The sequence below is a fragment of the Muntiacus reevesi genome, chromosome 21 (genome assembly GCF_963930625.1).
Source record: "Muntiacus reevesi chromosome 21, mMunRee1.1, whole genome shotgun sequence".
NCBI classification, from domain to species: domain Eukaryota; kingdom Metazoa; phylum Chordata; class Mammalia; order Artiodactyla; family Cervidae; genus Muntiacus; species Muntiacus reevesi.
In genome coordinates this window covers 19388806-19416416 of record NC_089269.1, presented here as the reverse complement: position 1 = coordinate 19416416, position 27611 = coordinate 19388806, and the positions used below count along the sequence as shown (strand labels likewise).

Sequence of the window (27611 nt, the reverse complement as noted above, 5' to 3'; positions counted from 1 at the left end):
TGTTTTCATCTTTTATGATGTTCCCAAAGGTGTCTACTTTTTTTTCCTTACCATGCTCCTCTTATTTATCTGTTTATTATTTTTTTTATTAGTTGGAGGCTAATTACTTCACAACATTTCAGTGGGTTTTGTCATACATTGACATGAATCAGCCATAGGGTTACACGTATTCCCCATCCCGATCCCCCCTCCCACCTCCCTCTCCACCCGACTCCTCTGGGTCCTCCCAGTGCACCAGGCCCGAGCACTCGTCTCATGCATCTCACCTGGGCTGGTGGTCTGTTTCACCATAGATAATATACATGCTGTTCTTTCAAAACATCCCACCCTCACCTTCTCCCACAGAGTCCAAAAGTCTGTTCTGTACTTCTGTGTCTCTTTTTCTGTTTTGCATATAGGGTTATCATTACCATCTTTCTAAATCCCATATATATGTGTTAGTATGCTGTAATGTTCTTTATCTTTCTGGCTTACTTCACTCTGTATAATGGGCTCCAGTTTCATCCATCTCATTAGAACTGATTCAAATGAATTCTTTTTAATGGCTGAGTAATATTCCATGGTGTATATGTACCACAGCTTCCTTATCCATTCGTCTGCTGATGGGCATCTAGGTTGCTTCCATGTCCTGGCTATTATAAACAGTGCTGCGATGAACACTGGGGTGCACGTGTCTCTTTCAGATCTGGTTTCCTCGGTGTGTATGCCCAGAAGTGGTATTGCTGGGTCATATGGCAGTTCTATTTCCAGTTTTTTAAGAAATCTCCACACTGTTCTCCATAGCAGCTGTACTAGTTTGCATTCCCACCAACAGTGTAAGAGGGTTCCCTTTTCTCCACACCCTCTCCAGCATTTATTGCTTGTAGACTTTTGGATAGCAGCCATCATGACTGGCGTGTAATGGTACCTCATTGTGGTTTTGATTTGCATTTCTCTAATAATGAATGATGTTGAGCATCTTTTCATGTGTTTGTTAGCCATCTATATGTCTTCTTTGGAGAAATGTCTGTTTAGTTCTTTGGCCCATTTTCTGATCGGGTCTTATTTATCAGTTTAAACAATACCTCCTGGTCAATGCGTCATTTAAACAGCACTGACCTGGGAGTCAGAAGTTCTTTAATGTCGGCATTGAAGAAATTTTAAGAGGTAGCAATAGACCAGTAAAAGCAAAGAACTAGCTTCAAAGACAAGGTCAAATGTCCTCTGTGTGTGATCATGAAGAATTACTTGATTTGATCCTGTTTTACTCATCTGTAAAATGTCAAAGTCAGATTAGACCATATCCATCTTTGGTCTTATTTCTAATATTTTATTAATCTGTGAATTAGATTCACCTAGAAGAATTTTTTTTTTAATAATCCAACAAAATTAATGCTATCTTTCAGTTCAGTTCGGTCGCTCAGTTGTGTCCAACTCTTTGAGACCCCATGAACCACAGCACGCCAGGCCTCCCTGTCCATCACCAACTTCCAGAGTTCACCCAAACCCATGTCCATTGAGTTGGTGATGCCATCCAACCATCTCATCCTCTGTTGTCCCCTTCTCCTCCTGGCCTCAATCTTTCCCAGCATCAGGGTCTTTTCAAATGAGTCAGCTCTTTGCATCAGGTGGTCAAAGTATTAGAGTTTCAGCTTCAGCATTGGTCCTGCCAGTGAATATTCAGGACTGATTTCCTTTAGAATGGACTGATTGGATCTCCTTGCAGTCCAAGGGACTCTCAACAGTCTTCTCCAACACCACAGTTCAAAAGCATCAATTCTTTGGCACTCAACTTTCTTTATAGTCCAACTCTCACATCCATGCATAACCAATGGAAAAACCATAGCCTTGACTAGACGGACCTTTGTTGACAAGGTAATGTCTCTGCTTTTCAATATGCTGTCTAGGTTGATCATAACTTTCCTTCCAAGGAGTAAGCATCTTTTAATTTCATGACTGCAATCACTATCTGCAGTGATACTAGACCATTCAGGTATGACCTAAATCAAATCCCTTATGACTTTACAGAGGAAGTGAGGAATAGATTTAAGGGACTAGATCTGATAGACAGAGTGCCTGATGAACTATAGACGGAGGTCCGTGACATTGTATAGGAGACAGGAATCAAGACCATATCTAAGAAAAAGAAATGCAAAAAAGCAAAATGGCTCTCTGAGAAGGCCTTACAAATAGATGTGAAATGAAGAGAAGCAAAAAGCAAAGGAGAAAAGGAAAGACATACCCATTTGAATGCAGAGTTCCAAAGAATAGCAAGGAGAGATAAGAAAGCCTTCCTCAGTGATCAGTGCAAAGAAATAGGTGAAAACAATAGACTGGGAAAGATTAGAGATCCCTTCAAGAAAATTAGAGATACCAAGGGAACATTTCTTGAAAAGATGGGCTCAATAAAGGACAGAAATGGTATGGACCTGGCAGAAGCAGAAGATATTAAGAAGAGGTGGCAAGAATACACAGAACTGTACAAAAAAGATTTTCATGACCTAGATAATCACGATGGTGTGATCACTCACCTAGAGCCAGACATTCTGGAATGTGAAGTCAAGTGGGCCTTAGAAAGCATCACTATGAACAAAGCTAGTGGAGGTGATGAAATTCCAGTTGAGCTATTTCAAATCCTGAAAGATGATGCTGTGAAAGTGCTGCACTCAATATGCCAGCAAATTTGGAAAACTCAGTAGTGGCCACAGGACTGGAAAAGTTAGTTTTCATTCCAATCCCACAGAAAGGCGGTGCCAAAGAATGCACAAACTACTGCACAATTGTACTCATCTCACATGCTGGTAAAGTGAGGCTTAAAATTCTCCAAGCAAGGCTTCAGTAATAAGTGAACTGTGAACTTCCAGATGTTTAAGCTGGTTTTAGAAAAGGCAGAGGAACCAGAGATCAAATTGTCAATATCTGCCGAATCATCAAAAAAGCAAGAGAGCCCCAGAAAAACATCTGTTTCTGCTTTATTGGCTTTGCTATCTTTACCAAGTTAATATTTGCAAAACATTTAAATTCTTATAATAATGCAATAACACCTTGTTCTATCCACTTGTTTCCAACTTATGATGTACTTTACTGAATTACTCTTCTTCAGGTTTGTCAGAGGACTGGTATAATGGCTACTACTAGTACCTTCATCCATGCTAAGTCACTTCAGTCACATCTGACTCTTCGCGAACCTGTGGACAGTAGCCTGCAAGGCTCTTTTGTCCACGTAATTCTCCTGGCAAGAATACAGGAGTGGGTTGCCATGCCCTTCACCAGCATCCTGGTTTGGATCTTCCCAACCTAGGGATTGATCAAGTCTTGTCTCCCTTGTCTCCTGCATTGCAAGTGGATTTTTTACTGCTAAACCACCAGGGAAACCCTACTACTAGCACATATATAGAGATTTTATACACACACACACACACACACACATGCCCCACATAAATTATAGAACTATATCTAGAAACTCAAACTCATGTTTTGCTTTGCTGGTATAATGTTTAGGGAAAGCAAGATGTCACTGATACTTTTTATAAATATTTCAATGATGGAAAAAAAAAAGTCTGTGATATACTTTGAAGTCATTTCTATATGATTTAAAGAAGCATTGGAAAAGCTGGCTTGGCCAGCACTACAACTTCACCTTCTTGATTTATGTCTCAAAACAACTACTGGTAATAGCAGAGTCAAGAGTTTGTACATGGGAATTTGTATAGGAAATAGTGATAATTATTTCTAACTTCAAAAAGCCACATGGTGTGGAAGGAAATATCAGTATATAGATTGCCTTAGAATAATCTTTGTGAACTTGAAAGCTCACATTGTAAAGGTGCCATAAATAGCAACAAGGGACAAACCAGTGTTGGCCACGGAGCGTGCTAACTTGCTTCAATTGTACCTCTTTACACCCTCTGGTTTGTAGCACGCCAGGCTCCTCTGCCTTGGGATTCTCCAGGCAAGAATGCTGCAGTGGCTTGCTATGCCCTCCCCCAGGAGATCTTCCTGACCCAGGAACCAAACCAGCATCTCTTATGTCTCCAGCATTGGCAGGCTTGTTCTTTACCACTAGTGCAAACTGGGAAGTTACTGAGCATTTTAAATTTCTGAAAATGCTGTCTTATAGTCTAACTTATGATGCTGTTACTATACTAATATTTACTATTTTAGTTTCAGTTGAGTCACTCAGTTGTGTCTAACTCTTTGTGACCCCATGGACTGCAGCATGCCAGGCTTCCCTGTCCATCACAAACTCCCAGACCTTGCTCAAACTCATGTCTATCGAGTCAGTGATGTCATCCAACAATCTCCTTCTCTGTTGTCCCCTTCTCCTCCTGCCCTCAATCTTTCCCAGCATCAGGGTCTTTTCAAATAAGTCAGTTCTTTGCATCAGGTGGCCAAAGTATTGGAGTTTCAGCTTCAGCATCAGTCCTTCCAATGAATATTCAGGGTTGACTTTCTTGAGGATTGACTGGTTGGATCTCAAGAGTTTTCTCCAACACCATAGTTCAACAGCATCAGTTCTTCGGTTCTCAGCTTTCTTTATAGTCCAACTCTCACATCCATACATGACTAGTGAAAAAAAACATAACTTTGACTAGATAGACCTTTGTTGGCAGAGTAATGTCTCTGCTTTTTAATATGCTGTCTAGGTTAGTCATAACTTTTCATCCAAGGAGCAAACATCTTTTAATTTCGTGGCTGCAGTCATGAAAATATAATTTTCATCACTAATATACTAAAAAACTAATATACTATTTGCTATATTAGTATAGCAAAGCCTAAATCCCACACTACTCAGATGAGAGTGAAAAATACCTAAGACATATGAAAGTGATTTTATCAGTAATTATTTATCAGTAATTTAGAAGTCACAACTTACTTCTGTTGGATAACTTGCTCACCTTATTAGACTAACTTTCTATGGAAAATAAAGTACTGGTGAGAGTGTAATACAGATGTGAGAAACAATTCTAAGCATTAATAAATGCTGTCTCAGTTTCATTTTCATGAACCTACACAATACCTACAAAGAGTACAGAAATTCTGTAGAAGAGCCATTCTGCAACACATGTGTTTAATTTTAGGAATATCCATAACCATTTAGGTCAATTTCAAATTATGGCAAAAGAGAATCCAAATGCATGACTGCTATACTGAACTATAAATATTAAATTTTGAAGACTTTTTTTGTTACTGTTATGCTTTAAAACAACTGTTTAGTATAAGTATTCCAGTGATTCTTTCTTTTGCAATTTGAATAAAGATCATCATATGATTTAGAAACAAAGGTGAATTAATAATATTTCCATTTTCACTGATAAGTGGTGTGAGCATAAAACACAAAGCATACAGATACATTATAATTTCATAAGGAATTTTTTTATAGGTATGAAACTCTATCCAGATGTCTAACCCACCAAAATTGATGTGATAATAGGCTTTCCTCTATATATTTTTGAAATTATATATTGTAAGGTATTTTTCTATTCAACACAGCCCAGTTTTAAAAAGTAAAATACCTGTTGAAGAAACAAATGAACAAAGGAAAAGTAAATAGACAATCAGGGTCTACAGTTCATGAATGACTATGGAGTGTGAAGACAAGAGTGGTTCAGTAATGACTGTCACATTGAAGGCTGAGGAAAAGACTGGGTCCTTTAAAGAACGAAATAGTTCAAGCAAAAAGAGAAAATGGTTCAGAATTATCTACAAGTTTAAGATGGGTGTGGGAATTATAATCATTTAAGGGCGTCACTATTCCCCTTAACTAGCCTTATTTTAGATGTCATTTTTCTCCTCACAACACTGAAGATATAGTATATTCTCAACAAATGTTGACCAAATTGAATTTAATTAAAAACAGGTAGTTTTACAAATGTCACTAGGAATGAAATCTTCAAGTGAAAAAGTAAGTCTGCGATTTGCAAAAGATTTAAATCTATGGGTCATTTTTGTTTGGTTTTCTCTTACCACAAACTTGGCTTGTATTTCACTGAAAGGGTCTGAGGCTGAAGAAGATTCACAAGAGAACTAGGACAAGATAACTTTTCAATACCTACAAATGTTTGATATATCATTTATCTACCCAAGTTTCATTTCAGTAGAAATACTAACATTAAAATCATAAACTGCTCTAGATCAATATTGTTTACCCCCAAATTTAAAAGTAAACCAAGTCACTAAATTATTACTTAAAATTGAAATCTTATTATGATTTATTAAATAGTGTTCATATAGTCTATCTTGTTAACGTCCTTTCCAAAATACTATCTTTAAAGAACCATCTTTAAAGATAACTTTAAAGAACTATCTTTAAAGTCTGCATACAAGCTCTTCTCTCTTTAGGTAAAGTTGAAACATATATAACCAGAGGGGTTGTGAATTCATCATTTAGGAAGCTACTGCTTATAGGATGCAATGTATATGACAATTTCAAGGGAGACCATGCACTACTACAAGTATCTGTGGAAGCAGATAACAGGGCTTTGTGATAGAAATTCCACTTTTGGCTATTAACTTGTTAAATATAATTTTAATACTAATGTTAAAATATTAAGCTTTAACATTCATGATTTTAGTTCGAGTCATTTTGTCTAAGCTTCGGTGTAATTGCATGGTTGAATTTATTCCAAATGATATAAGGTAGCACAGAACTATGCCCTAAATATGCTAGGGAATTAAATAGATTTCTTGACTATTACATTTACTTTGTAAATTTAAAAAAAAAAAACCTTTGTGCAAATTAGCAGAATGTATGTCAAAAGAGCCAACATTAGGGCTTTATAACTAAGAGTAGCATCCTAGAACTTTCTTTTATAGAAGATTCACGGGGCATTAGAAATTTAAAACATTTAGTTTGTGATTCATTCTACAGGAGACTGAAAGCAAGTTTAGAGTCCTAACTAAATTTTATAAGTAGCTTGTATCTTTAAATAATCATACTTTCTCATGAAAAAAAAACCAACTAATTAATGTATTATTAGAAATTTAAAATATTCATATCTAGAGCTTATTTAAATATATATGCCAATTTAAATTACTTTATGACATGAATATTATTATTTTATTAAAATATAAATTATACAAAAGACTTCAGAGTAAAGCCCTGTTCCACGTACTCTTTCCACTTAAAAAATATGTATTCATAGAAAATTAATTCACATAATTCTGCACGATAAATTATTAACTGATTTTTTAAATTAAAATGTAAAATTAACCACCATATCAAAGATATTTGAGGTTATAATCACTAAGATTTTCCTTCTTCTACATTATTACTTTACTTCACATTAACAGAACATTGTAACTCCCAAGTGGCCTTCGTACCTGTAGCCCATTTGAAGACAAACACTGAGTTTATTCCTTATTATTTCTATTGCCGAGTCCATAACCTGGCAAATTATTCAGAAAATAATTATTGGATTCACATAAAAGAAAAAATGTGAAAACAACAAGCAATTCTTTAGCACAGTATCTTGTGAGAAGGCAATTATTGGGTTGGCCAAAAAGTTCATTTGATTTTCCTAAAACATCTTATTGAAAAACCCAAAAGAAATTTTTTTGGCCTATCCCATATTTGAATTCTTGTTTTACAGAAGGGAAATGGAGATACTGAGAAGCTGACTGATCTATCAAGTGTTTTAGTTTGAGGATGTAAATTGATTCCTTTCCAGGGTTCTATTGTCCAGTGAAAAAGATATCTGGTGATCTATTTGCATAAAAAACAAGGAGGAGTCTTGGAAGGAAGCTGTCCCAGGGAAATGGAGAATACATTTCCATAAGTTGTGTACAAGAAAACTACCACCATCACCAACCACAAAGCAATAGTGTATAAATCTTTATTATATACCAGGCAGAAGAATAATTAAGAATTTCTCTTCATTCATTATGTAATTGGCACAAAATGATTTCTAAAGTGTACCCCTGTAGAATCTTCACTACAGTTCTGTCAGCTAGATCCCTACTGTACTTTGGGATGAAGTTAAAGAGATGTTTAGGACTAAAATCTGCCTTTCATTTCTTCCTCTACTAAAAGAATTTCAATTCTCTAGGATTTTCTCTCTTACTTTGGAGTTCAAATAGGTCTACTAGGCTGAAGTAATATACGTAGATAATAGATGTGTCCAAAATAACTTGAAGGAATAAAATGTGGCATAAAATCTTAACATTGTTGAATTAAAAACTATTCTCCAATAGAGGAAAAGGAAGAAATGAAGTCTTGAAAAATTACCATTAAATCTTACAAGTAAAATAAGAGATATTTTTGATGAAGTCTCCAGAAATGATCATGTTTTTACTTAAGGTGAAAATCTATAAATTCTTATTTTATTATAATACACTATTTTATGACAAGAACTGAACACTACACACTACACAAATAAATAAATATATAGATGTAGAGATACAGATTTTCAAAAATTTTGATTGCTATCCAAGAGCTTTAATACTGTAATAATTAGAAAAATTTTATTGTAGTTGGTAACTTTATGACATTAGCCACTTCCAAAGTGGGCCTTCTCAATGGCACTAGTGGTTAAAAAACCCACCTGCCAATGCAAGAGATATAAGAGACAGGGTTTCAGTCACTGGGTCAGGAAGACCCCCTGGAGGAGGGCATGCAGCCCACTCCAGTTTTCTTGCCTGGAGAATCCCATGGACAGAGGAGCCTGGCGGGCTACAGTCTATGGGGTCACACAGAGTCACAACTGAAGCAGCTTCGTACAACACAGCACAATGTGGCTGATAAAATGAGGAGCACTGTTAGATAATGACAAATTTTGGTGGAAGAGTCCAGGAGCAAAAGTATATTCTGTGGGAAGAAAAAACCCTTGTTTGATCTCTGTAGTGCAGAGAGTTTTACGGAGGTGAGCTGGCACTCATTTTCTTCAAAGTGGGAAACTCTTTCAGCTGGATTCCAGTTAGTTTTTATCTTCTTCAATATAAAATCTATGGTGTAGCCAAATGACAATGATGTTTTCTTTATAGTTCAGTGCCAAAAGAATCACACGCATATTTACAAACTAAGATTAATCAGCTAATTAAATGACACAAAGAAAGCTTATAATTTGGGAACAAACAAAAAGACACTATAGGTGATGTAACACCATGAAGTGATGGTCACAATAATTAAATCATATGTGCTGTGTTCATCTTCAATGAAAGAATGCATAATCCTCTCTCACAACTCATATAACATTGCATGGAACACTTAAGCCGGCTACGGATTGGTGGTTAACACTGAACTCCTAGAGTGAGGAATAATTAAACTTTAGTAAATCACTCTAAAAGCTTATAAAGGCAAACACCAAAGGCTTGCAACTTAGGACTGTGAACTACAAAAAGGAAGAAGTTGCTGGGGTTGATTTAAGAGCTGCTATAGTTCAACTTAGAAGATTTATGATGGAAATTTTATCTACTTTCTTCATATTATTTTATCATGTAATTCCTTTAATCATTTCAATTAATGTAAGTGTGTGGTATTCCTCAAAGCAAATTTACTCACATAGAATAATATCTTTTTAAATGTACACTAAAAACCTAAAAGCTTGAAAGATAAACCTTAAAATACCCAGAAAGGATGTTACTGGCACATCCAGAACTTTCTCAAAGTCTTCATGCTTACTTCAGTACTTTCTGAGACATGTCCTTCCCCACCTAAAATCCTAAACAAATTTTGGGAAATGAAATTACAGAGCAGGAGGGTGTGGGGTATTATATTCAGCTCAATCTGATCATTGACTTGAATATTTTTTGCTTGTTTTCAGCTTTGTAAGAATCATCTGCTAAGCAAATTGAGAGTATTTATTTTTGGTAGTGATAAATAAAAAGGAAAATGAAGATAAGAAAGCAAAAGATAGATTAAATTTTGCATTACATTAGATACTAGCTGGAGAGTGTGATGAACAGATACTGAAGGATCTCCTCAGTGGTGAAGTAGATGCAGCTGAAATGGTACTTCACTCATCAGTGTAACTTAATTAAGTAGCTTTTCAGGTTAGTGTCAGAGCTTCAAGGTGAGTGGCACATGGAAGCATGACTATCATCGATACTCACAACTTGTGTTTTAGAAATCAAAAGATTAACTCAAAAGAGCAAATCATCAATCATAAACTTTTTGTACAGGTCAATTGAGCCTTGGTTTGGGGTCATGTCCTTATGTCTTTCTGAATTACAATGCTCAACAACCTAATATAACATTAAAACATCTCACAGCAAAAGACAGTATTGTAACTCTAAGAAATTTAGTATATCATGAAATTAGAGGCAAAATTGGCTGTAGTCAATTAGGTGTTAAATAGCATTTTCTATCATCTGATGACCGGATTAAGTATTACACAAGAAAGAAGGACTTTGGATGAAAATCTACCACATACCTATTACTATGTGTCCACACCCTCATATTCCAAAGACCCTACAAAAAGCAAAGAAAATATAGCTATTGGAAATGTGATAGAAATTAAAATTAAAAATACATTATACCAGCTTCCAAAACTCTGAAGTCTTTTTGGATCTATTTTTTTTAAGTGGAATGTCACATTTTTCCATGAGTAAAAATAAAAATAAAACATAATCAAAATCTGTACATTGCATGCCATAAAGAGAACTACCACAATCACAACAAATGGTGATACTTCTGAACCTCAAACTATTGTGTATTCAAACATTAATGGGCAAACCTTTAAAGAGTATAAAATCCATTCCACCTTGGTGATGCAGAAGCAGATCCCTTTCCTTCTATCTGCTCCTCCCTGCTAGAAGCAAAGTGATGAAGGTTTAACAATAAGGATAAATAAATACACACACCTAAAACTATTTTCTTTAGCAATAGCCTTTCTTACCTTACCCAACCTCCTTCCTCCACATAGAGTCCATTTTTGTTAAACAGAAATTTTGATGAAACATAGAGTGTGATATCAAATATCCAAAACACATTTTTAAATGACAAGTGATGCTCCCTGGAGAAGTGATAATCGATGATTCCTGAGTGGGGCAAGAATCCTAAAAACATAGGACTTAACTGAGTATACAATGTAAGGGGAGAGCAAATCAGAAAGACTGAGGACCAGAGAAATGATTTTAGACTGGGAGTAAGAAAGAAAGGAGACATGAGGTGACTGGTGAACTTGGGACAAAAATCCATGATCCTGAAAGAGCCTATTAAGTTTTGATATTGGCACTATTTCCAATAACTAACCTAGATGTCCATTGACTGATGAATGGATAAAGAAGCTGTGGTACATATACACAATGGAATATTATTCAGTCATAAAAAGGAATGAATTTGAGTCAGTTCTACTGAGGTGGATGAACCTATGCCTGTTATACAGAGTGAAGTAAATCAGAAGGAGAAAAATAAATATTGCATATTAACACATATATATGGAATCTAGAGAAATGATACTGATGAACCTATTTGTGCGGCAGCAATAGAGACGCAGACATAGAGAACAACATTGTGGACACAGCAGGGGAAGGAGAGGGAGGGACGAATTGGGAGAGTAGCGTGGAAACATTTATATTACCATACGCAAAATAGATAACCAGTGGGAATTTGCTGTGTCAGACAATAGGAGCTCAGCCCAGTGCTCTGTGACAACCTAGATGGGTGGGAGGGAGGTTCAAGAGGGAGGGGACATTATATACCTATGGCTAACTCTCATTGTTGTATGGCAGAAACAAACACAACAATGTAAATCAATTACCCAGTTAAAAACAACAACAACAAAAAATTTGCTCTTGCAACTCTTACTACTGCATTAAAGTCTCATCATTTGTTAATGCATCATAGTGTTAAATCTGTTATTAGGGTGCTGAGTAGAGTCCCTCGTGGTGTGAGGAGACCAAAAGCAAGAATGATACCCCATTTTGTTACACAAACATCTAGATGTTGCTTCCCTGTTCCTTCTCTTCCCTGACAGAGCGTGGCCTTTCTCTCTTCCTCCTCTTTCTGTCAAAGCTGCTCTAAAAATTAGACCCGATATGGATCTGCTGTAATAAATTAGATATTAAAAATAGTGTGTTCCTTTGAGGTAGAGTCACCTAAAATGTTACCTGAATCATGAAATAAAAGGTAATCCTACCCAGCCAACATGATTCTAGGTATCAGTGAGACAAGCAACTCTTTGGATAGAATCACCCATTTAGGATCAGAGATGAGTAAACTATTCTATTGTAAATCTATTCTATTTATTAGAAAAATTTTTGACAGCTTTTTAATTCAGCTTATACTAACTCATTATAATCTATCAACAGCTTGATGATCAGGGGTTGAACAGTTGACACTGTTTGGGGAGGACGGTTTGGACTTCCAGAGTGTTCCTGGATCTGAGAATTCCATGTGTTATTTATCAGAACCCGCGCCAAGAGGTAATCCCCATTTAGTGGGGGTAGATTGTCAGCAGAATCACCAGTCCCCCCTGCAACCTTCTAACACACTTCAAGCCCATAATATGCCCTTCCCAACAAGGCAAATTATGTTGGAATTTTGAAATGCAAATCCCCAACTCACCCTCAACCACATATCTCAGTGGCTCAAGTCTATGTGATTCTGACTATTTGGAAAGGAAAGTATAGTTTCTTATCTCCCCTTGGGAAATCCTTATCTTTTAGAAGAGAAGACAACTAGCAATTCTCTTCAAGACAGATGACTATTTCCCAAATGGATCATTAAGAGTTCACTGTAAAAAACCTTAGGTTTGCATTAGTTTTCTGTCTGATTTTAAAATAGAAAGAAGGTAAAGGTATACTTAATTTTCATAATCCAAATGTTCATGCTCCAAATATGTCCAAGAAAATGGAACTTTTAACCATTAGAGCACCATCAAGAATTCTTCCAATTTTTATCTGTAAATTAACTAAATCCAAAAGAAACTTCTAATTATATTTTTATAAAATAAAATCTTATTACTAAAAGTGTATCAATGGGGTGAAACAAACAGCAAAAATGACATTAGGAATAGACTGATTTTTAGTTAAACAGATTGCTTCTCAGCCTTTTGGCTATGATCAAGTGTAGTTAAACATATGACAGAAGTATTTACAAACACCACTTAAAGTGATTGTTTATTCTTGAAAGATTCAAGTAAATTATTTAGACCATCCATCATAGGTTTTTGAAAACCTTATCAATCTTGATTTTTCAGATCTTTAATTGTCTCCATTATGAGAACACCTAGGCTCACCTGAATACCTAATTTTTGTGAGGATGGTAATTGTTATTAAATTTTTACTAAAGATCAGACATCAGAAATAGTCAACTAAATGAAATGATCAGTATTTAAACTTCTGAAACTCTGTAGAGCTTCTTGATAAAAATAAATCCAAATTGCACCTGGATCAAAGTCTGGAGAATAAAATGCCACTACTATTCAACATAGTTTTGGAAGTTTTGGCCACAACAATCAGAGCAGAAAAAGAAATAAAAGGAATCCAGACTGGAAAAGAAGAAGTAAAACTCTCACTGCTTGCAGATGACATGATCCTCTACATAGAAAACCCTAAAGACTTCACCAGAATATTACTAGAGCTAATCAATATACTAAAGTTGCAGGATATAAAATCAACACAGAAATCCCTTGCATTCCTATACACTAAGAATGAGAAAACAGAAAGCGAAATTAAGGAAACAATTCCATTCACCATTGCAACGAAAAAAATAAGATAATTAGGAATATATCTACCTAAAGAAACAAAAGACCTATATATAGAAAACTATAAAACACTGGTGAAAGAAATCAAAGAGGATACAAATAGATGGAGAAATATACTGTGTTTGTGGATCAGAAGAATCAATATTGTGAAAATGACTGTACTACCCAAAGCAATCTATAGATTCAATGCAATCCCTATCAAGCTACCAATGGTATTTTTCACAGAACTAGAACAAATAATTTCACAATTTGTATAGAAATACAAAAAACCTCGAATAGCCAAAGCAATCTTGAGAAAGAAGAATGGAACTGGGAGAATCAACCTGCCTGACTTCAGGCTCTACTACAAAGCCACAGTCATCAAGACAGTATGGTACTGGCACAAAGACAAAAATATAGATTAGTGGAACAAAATAGAAAGCCCAGAGATAAATCCATACACCTATTGACAACTTCTCTTCGACAAAGGAGGCAAAAATATACAATGGAGAAAAGACAATCTCTTTAATAAGTGGTGCTGGGAAAACTGGTCAACCACTTGTAAAAGAATGAAACTAGAACACTTTCTAACACCATACACAAAATTAAACTCAAAATGGATTAAAGATCTAAACGTAAGACCAGAAAGTATTAAACCCCTAGAGGATAACATAGGCAAAACACTCCCCAACATAAATCACAGAAAGATCCTCTATGACCCACCTCCCAGAATATTGGAAATAAAAGCAAAAATAAGCAAATGGGACCCAATTAAAATTAAAAGTTTTTGCACAACAAAGGAAACTATAAGCAAGATGAAAGGACATCCTTCAGAATGGGAGAAAATAATAGCAAACGGAGAAACTGACAAAGAATTAGTCTCAAAAATATACAAGCAACTCCTGCAACTCAATTCCAGAAAAATAAATGACCCAATCAAAAAATGGGCCAAAGAACTAAACAGACATTTCTCCAAAGACATACAAATGGCTAGCAAACACATGAAAAGATGCTCAACATCTCTCATTATCAGAGAAATGCAAATCAAAACCACAATGAGGTACCATTACACGCCAGTCAGGATGGCTGCTATCCAAAAGTCTACAAGCAATAAATGCTGGAGAGGGTGTGGAGAAAAGGGAACCCTCTTACACTGTTGGTGGGAAAGCAAGCTAGTACAGCCACTATAGAGAACAGTGTGGAGATTCCTTAAGAAACTGAAAATAGAACTGCCATATGACCCAGCAATCCCACTACTTGGGCAAACACACCGAGGAAACCAGAATTGAAAGAGACACGTGTACCCCAATGTTCATCGCAGCACTGTTTATAATAGCCAGGACATGGAAGCAGCCTAGATGCCCATCAGCAGATGAATGGATAAGAAAGCTGTGGTACATATACACCATGGAATATTACTCAGCCATTAAAAAGAATATATTTGAATCAGTTCTAATGAGGTGGATGAAACTGGAGCCTATTATACAAAGTGAAGTAAGCCAGAAAGAAAAACACCAGTACAGTATACTAATGCATATATATGGAATTTAGAAAGAAGGTAACCCTGTATGTGAGACAATAAAAGAGACACAGATGTACAGAACAGACTTTTGGACTCTGTGGGAGAGGGCAAGGGTGGGATGTTTTGAGAGAATGGCATTGAAACATGTATATTATCATACATGAAATGAATCGCCAGTCCAAGTTTAATGCATGATATAGGGTGCTCGGGGCTGGTGTACTGGGATGACCCTGAGGGATGGGATGGGGAGGGAGGTGGGAGGGGGGTTCAGGATGGGGAACATATGTGCACCTGTGGCAGATTCATGCCAATGTATGGCAAAACCAATACAATATTGTAAAGTAATTAGCCTCCAATTAAAATAAATAAATTTATATTAAAAAAAAAAAAAAAGACTGGTGAATAAAGTGAAAGCCTTAATGGAGTTCTGAGATCACAGAGAACTAGAGAAAACTCTGAATTGTATAACTTAGAATAACGCTTCCTGGTGGCTCAGAGGTTAAAGCGTCTGCCTGTAATGCGGGAGATGTGGGTTTGATCCCTAGGTTGGGAAGATCCCCTGGAGAAGGAAATGGCAACCCACTCCAGTATTCTTGCCTGGAGAATCCCATGGACGGAGTAGCCTGGTGGGCTACAGTCCACGGGGTCACAAAGAGCTGGACACGACTGAGCAAGTTAACTAACTAACAAATCCACCAGAAATTATACACTGAGCTTACATAAATTTTGAAGGAGTCTGGCTATAAAAGATACATGTAATGTGAAATGTTTTTTAAAAAATCACTAATCATATTGATTGATTTTGTAAATATTCTAATATTTTAGATTAGTAGTTAATTTTAACAGCCGCTATTCCTCATGTTTTGAAAGTGGAAGTGCTAGTCTCTTAGTCATGTCTGACTGTGTGCGACCCCATAGACTGCAGCCCGCCAGGTTCCTCTGTCCATGGAATTCTCCAGGCAAGTATACTGGAGTGGGCTGCCATTCCCTTCTCTAAGGGATCTTTTTTACACAGGGATTGAACTCAGGTCTCCTGAATTGCAAAGGGACTTTCTAACATCTCTGCTTAAGGAGATACCTATTAATTAATAAGAATTACATATAGCATCATGTCTTTAAAGTAGCCCTTGAAAAAATAATGTGTGCTATTATCTCACCAAATTCCTGTTAATTTTTGTTGAGACTCTTGAAACAACCTTATCATTTATGTACACTTATGATTGCTGAATTAATATAGAAACATATGTTGTGATAACTCATGTCATATATTTAACTAGCTAAAATTACCTAGGATTTCTTTTATTCCCACAACATGTGTATATTGTAGATTATAATTGTGCATTAAAGCATCTTGTCATTCAGTTTTATCATGACTCCTTCAATTGACACTGTGCTATGTGTATCTTTTATAATTCCTATTTCTAATATTTGAGATAGTTTCACACTGAACAAATTGTAATAATCATTGCCAAAAGAGAGTTATAGGAATAACTCCTTCTTGGTTGTCTTCTTCAGAACCATGGAGCATCAGGGATAATTCAAGACAATCTTAATAAGGGTGATTTTTCCTCTTAGCTTAACATATTCGATATTCTTGGATTTTTTCAGACTGTGTAGCATTTCCTTTTCTAAGTAGGAAAAAACATGTTCGTAGCACTCTTTGAAAATTATATTGGATTTATTTTGGCTTTTATATTCAGAAGGATATTATTTTTATATTTATTTTTAATTCATTAATGATTGGTTTACAATATTGGTTTGATTTGTCATACACCAACATGAATTAACCATAGGTGTGCATTTGTTCCCTCCCTCTTGAATCGCCCTCCCACCTGAGAACTAGAATTTAGCCTCAATTCATTGACATATTAATGCTGAAAAATCAAGTAATTACATGATTTCAGTCTGAGTTTTCTCTACTGAAACAAAGAATATGTATATATATATACATATATATATATATGCATACATATATACACACATATGGATGTATGTATATAGATATAAAGAGAGAATTAATTTCTCATAGACTTTGAAAATTATGTCCAAGATATTTCCATTACAGAAAATATTGACACCTTTATACACTAAAATTAATCTCTTACTTAATATTTACTTCAGAAGCTCAAGAATAAAAATACATCATGTATATAAATTTCATGGTTCTTTAAAATACACTTATGTTAAAAACATGATACAGAGTCAGTTTCCATTTCATTAGAAACTCGGTGTTTTCAAGGACATTGCATTGAAACATAAGGTTTATTATGTCAAGTATATATTCAAATCAAATGAAAGCTATCTTTTAACAGAAACTGACAACACCAAATGTCTGTGATTTGCATTCTATATTTATTGTAATTACTTTAAATGAGATTATCAAAAAACACTTCACAAGATTGAAACTTGAAAGTTCAAAATCAGAGAGGCTGGTGCAGTCCACCCACTGTCATTCTGAAACCAAGAAACATTAAATACCTTCCACAAGGTCACACAGAAAGAATGGAAATGCTGAGAACAAAAGCTAAGTTTTCTGGTTTGTAATCAGCTTTTTTTTTTCTTTTACCACATAAATTATCATATTAACCCACACATTTCTCCTGATGAGACAACTAATAATAAGCAATGTGGCACAAATGTAGCCCACATCATAGCACCAGAACTGAAGGTAATCAGCACACTGGTGAGGGGTTTCAGGAGGTAGAGAAAATCTGAGTGTTCTCTGGAACCCAAAGGCAAGAGAGATTTAACTCTGAGATAAAGAAGATAGAGAAGATTCATGCTCAAAGGTCTGCTTTTTTCAAAGGAAGAGAATTAGGGCTGGCTCTAGGCAATATTTTAAAGTATAATTCACCACTTAAGATCATTTCTTATCACAGGTAATTTGTTCTCATATTCTGTGATCTCTCTCATCAACACTTTTGCCAGCATCTTCTTTTAATATCTCCTTGCCCCTCTTTATTAAATCTCTCATTTTTCAGAGTGAGAATTTTTTTCATAGAAAATCAGCATTTATTTCATAAAAAACCACCTTAGTTACGATATGACTGGTATCACTAGTTACAGTGATACCAGCTTCTCCTAAAACTTTTGGGACTTGTCTGTCCCAGTGAATCTCTATATGATGGTTTCTAAAGCAGTCCTGGATTCAAAGAATAGGACATAATTCCTTTACTCAAATCTTAATACCTGGTGTGTAAATACATATAAATGTATATAAAATGGATCCAAGGCAAATAGAAAAATGTGAAGAGTTGATAAGTCCTCTTCCTGAAGATAAACATATTGGTTACAAATATTTAAGGAACTATTTATAATATATGATTGCCATGAAGAATAAACTTCTAAGCATATTACTCTTTTTCTCATTCATTCATTTAGAAAATGTATATTGAGTACTCAAAATGGCATTAACTCTACTAAATGCTCAAACAGATGGATGTCTGAGAGGAAGACTGAGAGACTAACTTAAATGATTAACATTAAATCAAAATAATTATATATTTTAAATATAAAATGAAACTGTGTTCATACATGTATCTGGTGTCTACTGATTTTTCTTCTCTGATGTCCCAAGGTCATATTTATATAAATAAAAAAAGAAACCATATTTCACATATTGTCTCTGTCACAACTTTAAGGACTTTTAATTTTTCAAATGTTCTCCAAAAATAATTGATTAAAATTTTTGTGTTGAAACTCATTAGGAAAATATTTGATACAAGTGTGTGGGTGGGGGGAATCTTTAGTCACCTAAGGCTCAGCTCTTTAAAGTGTGGTTTTTCAACCAGTAACAACATCATCTGGGAACTTATTAGAAATTCAGAAATCCATCCTAGACTTAGTGAATCAGAAACAAGATTTTATCCAAATTCCCCAGGTGACTAGTATCACACTCAAGTTGGAGAAGCACTCACTGATCTAAGACCAGATCTGGAATGGCCATGACTAGTTTTCTCCCATATTTGCAAACATTTCCATGCAAGATGCAAAACACACAAAATCAAGATTTATACTTTATTTATAACTTTATGAAAAAGTTATACTTTATTTTAATGTTAATAAAAATGTACCCTGAATTTCTACTTGAATTAGTTTGTATAGTACATCCACTAATACTAAGATGGCATTTCAAGGGACATGCAGGATATTCTGGGAATTTAGAACTTATGACAGCCATCCATTTATGACAGCACATTCATAAGTTTCCACATTTATCTTTGAATTCAAGACAACTGACCAGCCATTAAATTTACCACTTGTAGGTTTCAATTTCAGAAGTAAACCCTGATCTAGCCTAGATATATTCCTCAGAATCTCCTTGCAAATATCCCTTATCATTTTTTCTTTTTTTCTTATTTCAATGAAGGTCAACGTATCATTTCTACATCTACTCCTATGTTTTTGGTATAATTTTGTTTTTTAATCACTATGAACTCAAAGAGAAGAAAGAAGATTTTGGTAATGTTCTTCCCACTCATCTGCTCTATATTATCTGAGTTTGAATATATAGATTCCTACATGCACTTCCCCAGATCACTTTTTGCCACACCTAAACTACTGAATATGACTTTTCAGGGAAAGACCTTTCATTCCCCCAACCTTCTATCCTCTTTCCATGTTTATCTTGAACTTTATTGCTGGCCAGGAAAAAAATGTGATAATGTTGCTCATCTCTTCTGGCCACACTTGAGCCAGCAGTCACTTATCCTTGGAGGAAAAGGAGGCAGTCACAGCATTAACACAATAAATGGTCTTAATGAAGATCATTCAAAGCAGCATGTAATTCTGTCACTTCTGCTTTTCTTAGACAGCATCCTTCTCCATCTGTTCAGAGTTTAGAGACAAAATGTGCTCTAGATAAATTTAGAATCTGTGGGAATGGATGTGTAGGAGTTCAAAGACTGGCCTCCTGGATGGGTTGTCAGAAACTAGGAAATGTGAAAAGCTCCTTCCTTTACACACCATAAGGGAAAACAAAGCAGAATCAAAAACTCCCATCTCTGGGAACCCCGTATGTGGCATCACAGAGTATATCACTTCAGAAGTCCCTCTTCTTAACTTCTCTGAATCAATGAGTGAGCCCCCAAATTTTACATCTTATTTTACTTCTTCTCCAGAGCTTAGATCTCTAATTTCCTGTAAAACATAGCTGGGGAAACAGTTGCACCTTCCAAAGTACTCTTTCCATCACATTCCAACTCGGTTAATTGCTATTCCCAAAGACACAGACTTTTTTCAAATTAATGATTTTGCTATAAGTCTCTACAGGGAAATAGGAAATTCTAAAAAAAAAAAAAAAAAAAAAGAACAAGAAGAAGAATGCTGCACAATTTTTGTGGTTCCTGGTCTATAACTTCCTATTGTTGTTGTTGCTATTGTTGTTCAGTTGCTAAGTGATGTCTGACTCTTTGCAACCCCATGGACTGCACCACATCAGCTTCCCTGTCCTTCACTAGCTTCCAGAGTTTGCTCAAATTTATGTCTATTGAGTCAACGATGCCATCTATCTCGTCCTCTGCCACCCTCTTCTTCTTTTGCCTTCAATCTTTCCCAGCATCAGGTTCTTTTCCAATGAGTCGCCTCTTTGCAGCTGTTGGCCAAAGTACTGGAACTTCAGCTTCAGCATTAGTCCTTCCAATGAATATTCAGGGTTGATTTCCTATAGGATTGACTGGTTTGATCTCCTTGCAGTCCAAGGGGCTCTCAAGAGTCTTCTCCAACACCACAGTTCAAAAGCATCAATTCTTCATCACTCAACCTTCCAAATGATCCAACTCTCACATCTGTACATGACTACTGGAAAAACCATAGCTTTGACTATATGGACATTTGTTGGCAAAGTGATATCTTTGATTTTTAGTACATTCTCTAGGTTTATCATATCTTTCCTACCAAAGAGCAAGCATCTTTTAATTTCATGGTTGCAAACACCCTCCACAGTGATTTTGGAGCCCAAGGAGAGAAAATCTATGACTACTTCCACTTTTTTCCCCTTCTATTTTCCATGAAGGATGGGCCTGGATGCCATGATCTGAGTTGTTTAAAGGTTGACTATAAATTCTTAGTCTCTACTAAATAGAAAACAAAGGCCTGCAGTATTTTACCAACCACTTTTATTCTCCTAACGTAGATTCTTGATAAATGTTCCATTTCCTTGTGTGTTTACTCCATATTACATATATTACATATCCATAGTATCCTCTAAGCATTCTAAGAATGCCATTGAAACAAGAAAATTGTCATTATTTCCAATAAATAATCATTTGTGTTCTCTATAAACTGATTAGATTCAGTTCATTTCAGTCGCTCAGTCATGTCCGACTCTTTGCCACCCCATGAACCACAGCATGCCAGGCCTCCCTGTCCATCACCAAACCCGGAGTCTATCCAAACTCATGCTCATTGAGTCAGTGATGTCATCCAACCATCTCATCCTCTGTCACCCCCTTCTCCTCCTGCCCTCAATCTTTCCTCCCAGCAGCAGGGTCTTTTCAAATGAGTCAGCTCTTCGCATCAGGAGGCCAAAGTATTGGAGTTTCAGCCTCATCATCAGTCCTACCAATGAACACCCAGGACTGATCTCCTTTAGGATGGACTGGTTCAATCTCCTTGCAGTCCAAGGGACTCTCAAGAGTCTTCTCCAATACCACAGTTCAAAAGTATCAATTCTTTGGCACTCAGCTTTCTTTATAGTCCAACTCTCACATCCATACATGACCACTGGAAAAACCATAGCCTTGACTAGCTGGACCTTTGTTGACAAAACAATGTCTCTGCTTTTTAATATGCTGTCTAGGTTGGTCATAACTTTCCTTAAAAGGAGTAAGTGTCTTTTAATTTCATGGCAGCAATCACCATCTGCAGTGATTGTGAGCCCCCAAAAATAAAGTCAGTCATTGTTTCCACTGTTTCACCATCTATTTGCCATGAAGTGATGGGACCATGCCATGATCTTAGTTTTCTGAATGTTGAGCTTTAAGCCAACTTTTTCACTTTCCTCTTTCACTTTCATCAAGAGGCTCTTTAGTTCTTCTTCACTTTCTGCCATAAAGGTGGTGTCATCTGAATATCTGAGGTTATTGATATTTCTCCCGGAAATCTTGATTCCAGCTTGTGCTTCCTCCAGCCCAGCATTTCTCATGGTGTTCTCTGCATATAAATTAAATAAGCAGGGTGACAATATACAGCCTTGACATACTCCTTTTCCTATTTGGAACCAGTCTTTTGTTCCATGTCCAGTTTTAACTGTTGCTTCCTGACCTGCATACAGGTTTCTCAAGAGGCAGGTCCAGTAGCCTGGTATTCCCATCTCCTTCAGAATTTTCCACAGTTTATTGTGATCCACACAGTCAAAGGCTTTGGCATAGTCAACAAAGCAGAAACAGATGTTTATATGGAACTCTCTTGCTTTTTCGATGATCCATCGGATGTTGACAATTTGATCTCTGGTTCCTCTGTCTTTTCTAAAACCAGCTTCAACATCTGGAAGTTCATGGTTAATTATTGCTGAAGCCTGGCTTGGAGAATTTTGAGCATTACTTTACTAGCATGCGAAATGAGTACAATTGTGCGGTTGTTTGAGCATTCTTTGGCATTGCCTTTCTTTGGGATTGGAATGAAAACTGACATTTTCCAGTCCTGTGGCCACTGCTGAGTTTTCCAAATTTGCTGACATATTGAGTGAAGCACTTTCACAGCATCATCTTTTAGGATTTGAAATAGTTCAACTGGAATTCCATTACCTCCACTAGCTTTGTTCATAATGATGGTTCCTAAGGCCCACTTGACTTCACATTCCAGTATGTCTGGCTCTAGGGGAGTGTGAATGATCACACCATCGTGATTATCTGGGTCGTGAAGATCTTTTTTGTACAGTCCCTCTGTGTATTCTTGCCACCTCTTCTTAATATCTTCTGCTTCTTTTACGTCCCTACCATTTCTGTCCTTTATTGAGCCCATCCTTACAATAAATGTTCCCTTGGTATCTCGAATTTTCTTGAAGAGATCTCTAGTCTTTCCCATTCTATTGTTTTCCTCTATTTCTTTGCATTGATCAGCGAGGAAGGCTTTCTTATCTCTTCTTGCTATTCTATGGAACTCTGCATTCAAATGGGAATATCTTTCTTTTTCTCCTTTGCTTTTCACCTCCTTTCTTGTCACAGCTATTTTTAAGGCCTCCTCAGGCAGCCATTTTGCTTTTTTGCATTTCTTTTTCTTGGGGATGGTCTTGATTTCTGTCTCCTATACAATGTCACGAACCTCCATCCATAGTTCATCAGGCACTCTGTCTAGCAGATCTAATCCCTTAAATCTACTTCTCACTTCCACTTTATAGTCATAAGGGATTTGATTTAGGTCAAATCCTGAATGGTCATACCTGAATGTTCTAGGTGTTTTCCCCACTTTCTTCAATTTAAGTCTGAATCTGGCAGTAAGGAATTCGTGATCTAAGCCACAGTCAGCTCCAAGTCTTGTTTTTGCTGACTATATAGAGCTTCTCCATCTTTGGCTGCAAAGAATATAATCAATCTGATTTTGGTATTGACCATCTGCTGATGTCCATGTGTAGAGTCTTCTCTTGTTTTGTTGAAAGAGGGTGTTTGCTATGACCAGTGTGTTCTCTTGGCAGAACTCTATTAGCCTTTTTTCTGCTTCATTAGATTAATTTATTAACCCCTGTCTTCGCTGCTGTTTTTGTCTGCCTACCTATCATGTCAAAGATACATGAAATATGCTAAACAAGGCAGTCATTAAAACTGTACCATAAGTTTTGAAGGATTTTTGTGTTAAATCCTCTTTAAATAAAGTTTAAAATATTAGAAGAATCCTAACAGATGGAGTAACAAATATAACCAGTCTTTTTACATCATTAAGTCTTAAACACTCAACAAAGCATATTTAGTATCCACCATACACAAGACATTGCACTATGTAGTGCAGGGATTTCAAAACAAATAAGACTGAGGTCTATCAAGTATAATATGAAAAAAGAAATAAGCCACACATCAATTTTGATAGAAGATTTCATTTGATAAAAGTACTAATAGGGTGTGACCAAAAAAAAAAAAAAAAAAGATGAATGGAGGCCAATGGCAGAGATCACTTCTAGCCAGATGGATTAAAAATGTCCCCAGAAGATGCAGTGAAGTCTTGAAGGATGAGTAAAATTATGACAGAGAAAAATAGAGAGAATATATTTTGTGACAAGGCAATAAAATATTGGCTTGTTCGGGAAAGGAGAAGTTTTATAATTTGTTTGGTATATAGTTGTTCATAGTATGTCTGGGTGATAATTATATTTCAAGTAAGGGGATCATCATGGGCTTGACTGTGTTCCTCTAAAATTCTGTGAAGTCCAAACCCCAATACCTCAGAGTGTGACTATGTATTTTTGGATATAGGACCTTAAAACAATAAGTTAAAACCAGCCCATTTAGCCTTGAGGTTAAGATCTAACTCAACCTTGCTCTGCTGTGCATGCTTAGACACTCAGCTGTGTCTGACACTTTGTGACCTCATGGACTGTAGCCTGCCAGGTTCCTCTGTACATGGAATTTTCCAGGCAAGAATACTGGAGTGGTTGCCACTTCCTACTCCAGGGGCTCTTTCCTACCCAGGAACTGAACCCCCATCTCTCACGTCTTAATAAGTAGACAAAATACAAGCACCCAGAAGAGACACCAGGGCGCATGAACACAGAGAAGAGGCTGAGTGAGGAGGTTAAAAGAAGGCACCATCCCCATGTCAAGGAAGGGGCCTCAGGAGAAAACAAACTCGCTGACACCTTATCTTGGACTTCCAGCCTCTAAAACTGGAAGAAAATAAATTTCTGTGGTTTAAGCCACACAATCTGGGGGAATTTTGTTGTGGCAGTCCTAGAAGACCAAGGTAGGAATGTAATAGAAAACTAAAAAAGGACGCTTGTTTACCTTTGATTCACCTTTGAAAACATCACATATGTATACAATTTTTTTAAAGCATTTGTCATTACTGTATGTCTCGGTTATTACCATGAAAACCCTCAAAACTGGCTCCTTGTCCTATCTGCAATTCACCACCCAATTTCCACCAAAAACAACACTCCAAATATTAAAACCATCTTAACCTAGCATCACTCCAACCTCATCAGATCTCCCATAAAAAGAGAAAAATAAATAACATATAGTAACACATATAAAAGAATCTGCCTGCAATGTGGGAGACCCGGGCTTGATCCCTGGGTTGGGAAGATTACCTGGAGAAGGGAATGGCTACCCACTCCAGTATTCTTGCCTCGAGAAATCCCTGGACAGAGGAGCCTGACAAGCTACAGTCCATGGATCGCAAAGAGTCGAACATGACTAAGCAACTTTCACTTTCATGGAATTTAGGAGGATACTATAGATGTGAGAGTTGGACCATAAATAAGGCAGAGCAAGAAGAACTGAAGCTTCTGAACTGTGGTGTTGGAGAAGACTCTTGAGAGTCCATTGGACTGCAAGAAGATCAAATCAGTCAATACTAAAGGAAATCAACCCTGAATGTGCATTGGAAGGACTGATGCTGAAGCTGAAGTCCCAAGTCAACTCATTAGAAAAGACTCTGATGCTGGGAATTAATGAAGGCAGGAGAAGAAGGGGATGACAGAGGACGAGATGGTTAGATGGCATCACCAACTCAATGGACATGAGTTTGAGCAAGCTCCGGGAGTTGGTGATGGACAGGGAAGCCTGGTGTGCTGCAGTCCATGGGGTAGCGAAGAGTCAGACACAACAACAAGAAAGATGGTACTGAAGAATCTGTTCACAGAGCAGCAATGGAAACACAGACATAGAGAACAGACTTACGGACAAGGGTGGGGAAGAAGAGGCAGAGTGGGAGATAAATGGAGAGAGGGGCATGGATGTATATACATTCATGTTTGTAAATAGATAGCCAGTGGGAATTTTTTGTATGACACAGGAAACTCAAACTGGTGTTCTGCAATAATCTAGAGGGGTGTGAATGGGCAGGAGGTGGGAGGGAGACTCAAGAGGGAGGGGACACATGTACACCTATGCTAATTCATGTTGATGTATGACAGAAATCAAACCAATATTGTAAAACAATCATAAAAAAATCTTCTAGCTCAAGAAAAGCTCACAATGATCCATATACAACAAGGATGACTTAATAGGACATATACAAAAATAAGAATAGACAATGTATTTATAGAATTATAACACAATGTTTAATCCTAGAAGGGAAGTATGAGGTCATAAGAATTCTTTATAATGTACTTGTTTGAAGGAGATTTATTAATAGTTTTGTTCTTGTTCTAGCTCCCCTACCTGCTATACCAGCTAAAGTTTCTAAAGAATGATCTGTACCTCCAGCATACCTGGGGATAAGTGAGCAGCAGGGTATTCATCTATTAATGCCATTCTTATGTTTGCTTGAATTTATGTGCCATCTATTAAAAGCACATCATGCTAAAATACAAAGAGTCGAGCATCGATGACTTACACAATTAAGTTTAGCCTTGGTTTCCAAAAACTCATCAGCTAATTTAATGTTCTTCTAACCTTCTAGTAGTTCTAATTTGCAAAAGCAATAACTGTATCAAAATTCTTATGCTGACAAGTATTCTCTGTAAGAAATTTTTCTTTAATGGTGTTCCTTTTAATTCTTTACTAATCCTTTCCCTATAAAAGACTCCAAGTCACTTACTACAGCTAGACCTCCTGTTTCGGTTTCATCTCCCAAAGTAGCTTGGTATTCTACAAAGAGTGCATATTGTACAAATATGAAAAATATAAACTATAGCCAGAAAGTATCAGAGATGTTCATTATACCATTATAAAAGCAAATGAAGAAGGAATCATTTAAAAAGGTCAAACATGGATCAATGATGAGAATGTGTCGGGGGATGTTTTAAGCATGCTTATAAACTGATGAGACTTAAACTCCTTATGATTCTAATAAAACAGCAAAGGAAATATTTCAAGCTGTTGGATAGCAAGATGAGTGATGTTTTAAATTAAATATCAATTCTATCATATCATCTCTCATTCTTATATGTTATAGAATAAAGAAAAGTTTAAACAGTGAATCTTTTTTTAATGTAGATATACAAGACTGAAGACAAAGAATACTTGGAGCACTGAATTGATAAAAGAACATTTTTATACTTCATATTACTCAATTTTCTTTCTTTTTACTGTGCAATGATTTGGTGAAATCCATAAATTTTGCCTTTTATAGAGAAGAAACTGACAGATATATTTGACTGCAGAAATGTTTCTGAACTAGTTCCAAAAGAGATATAGAAAAGAAAGATTTGGCTTATATATATATTTATCCTTACAGGGGTTTCAGAAACCAAATTTCTTGGCTTAGGTTTTCAAGTTAGAATTTAAAAATATCCCTCATGATGCATACATCTTTTTTTTACTAACAATATAGGTAACTACTGTATTTAAGTACAGAGTATTTACACTCTCACAGAGAAAAATTAAAAAGGT

General features: G+C 36.2%; 1 pseudogene; it reads left to right on the top strand.

Annotated features, from left to right (window-relative positions):
* The first annotated feature begins 12955 nt into the window (after positions 1-12955).
* LOC136152552 (U2 spliceosomal RNA) lies at positions 12956-13105 on the top strand (annotated as a pseudogene).
* The last annotated feature ends 14506 nt before the right edge of the window (positions 13106-27611 follow it).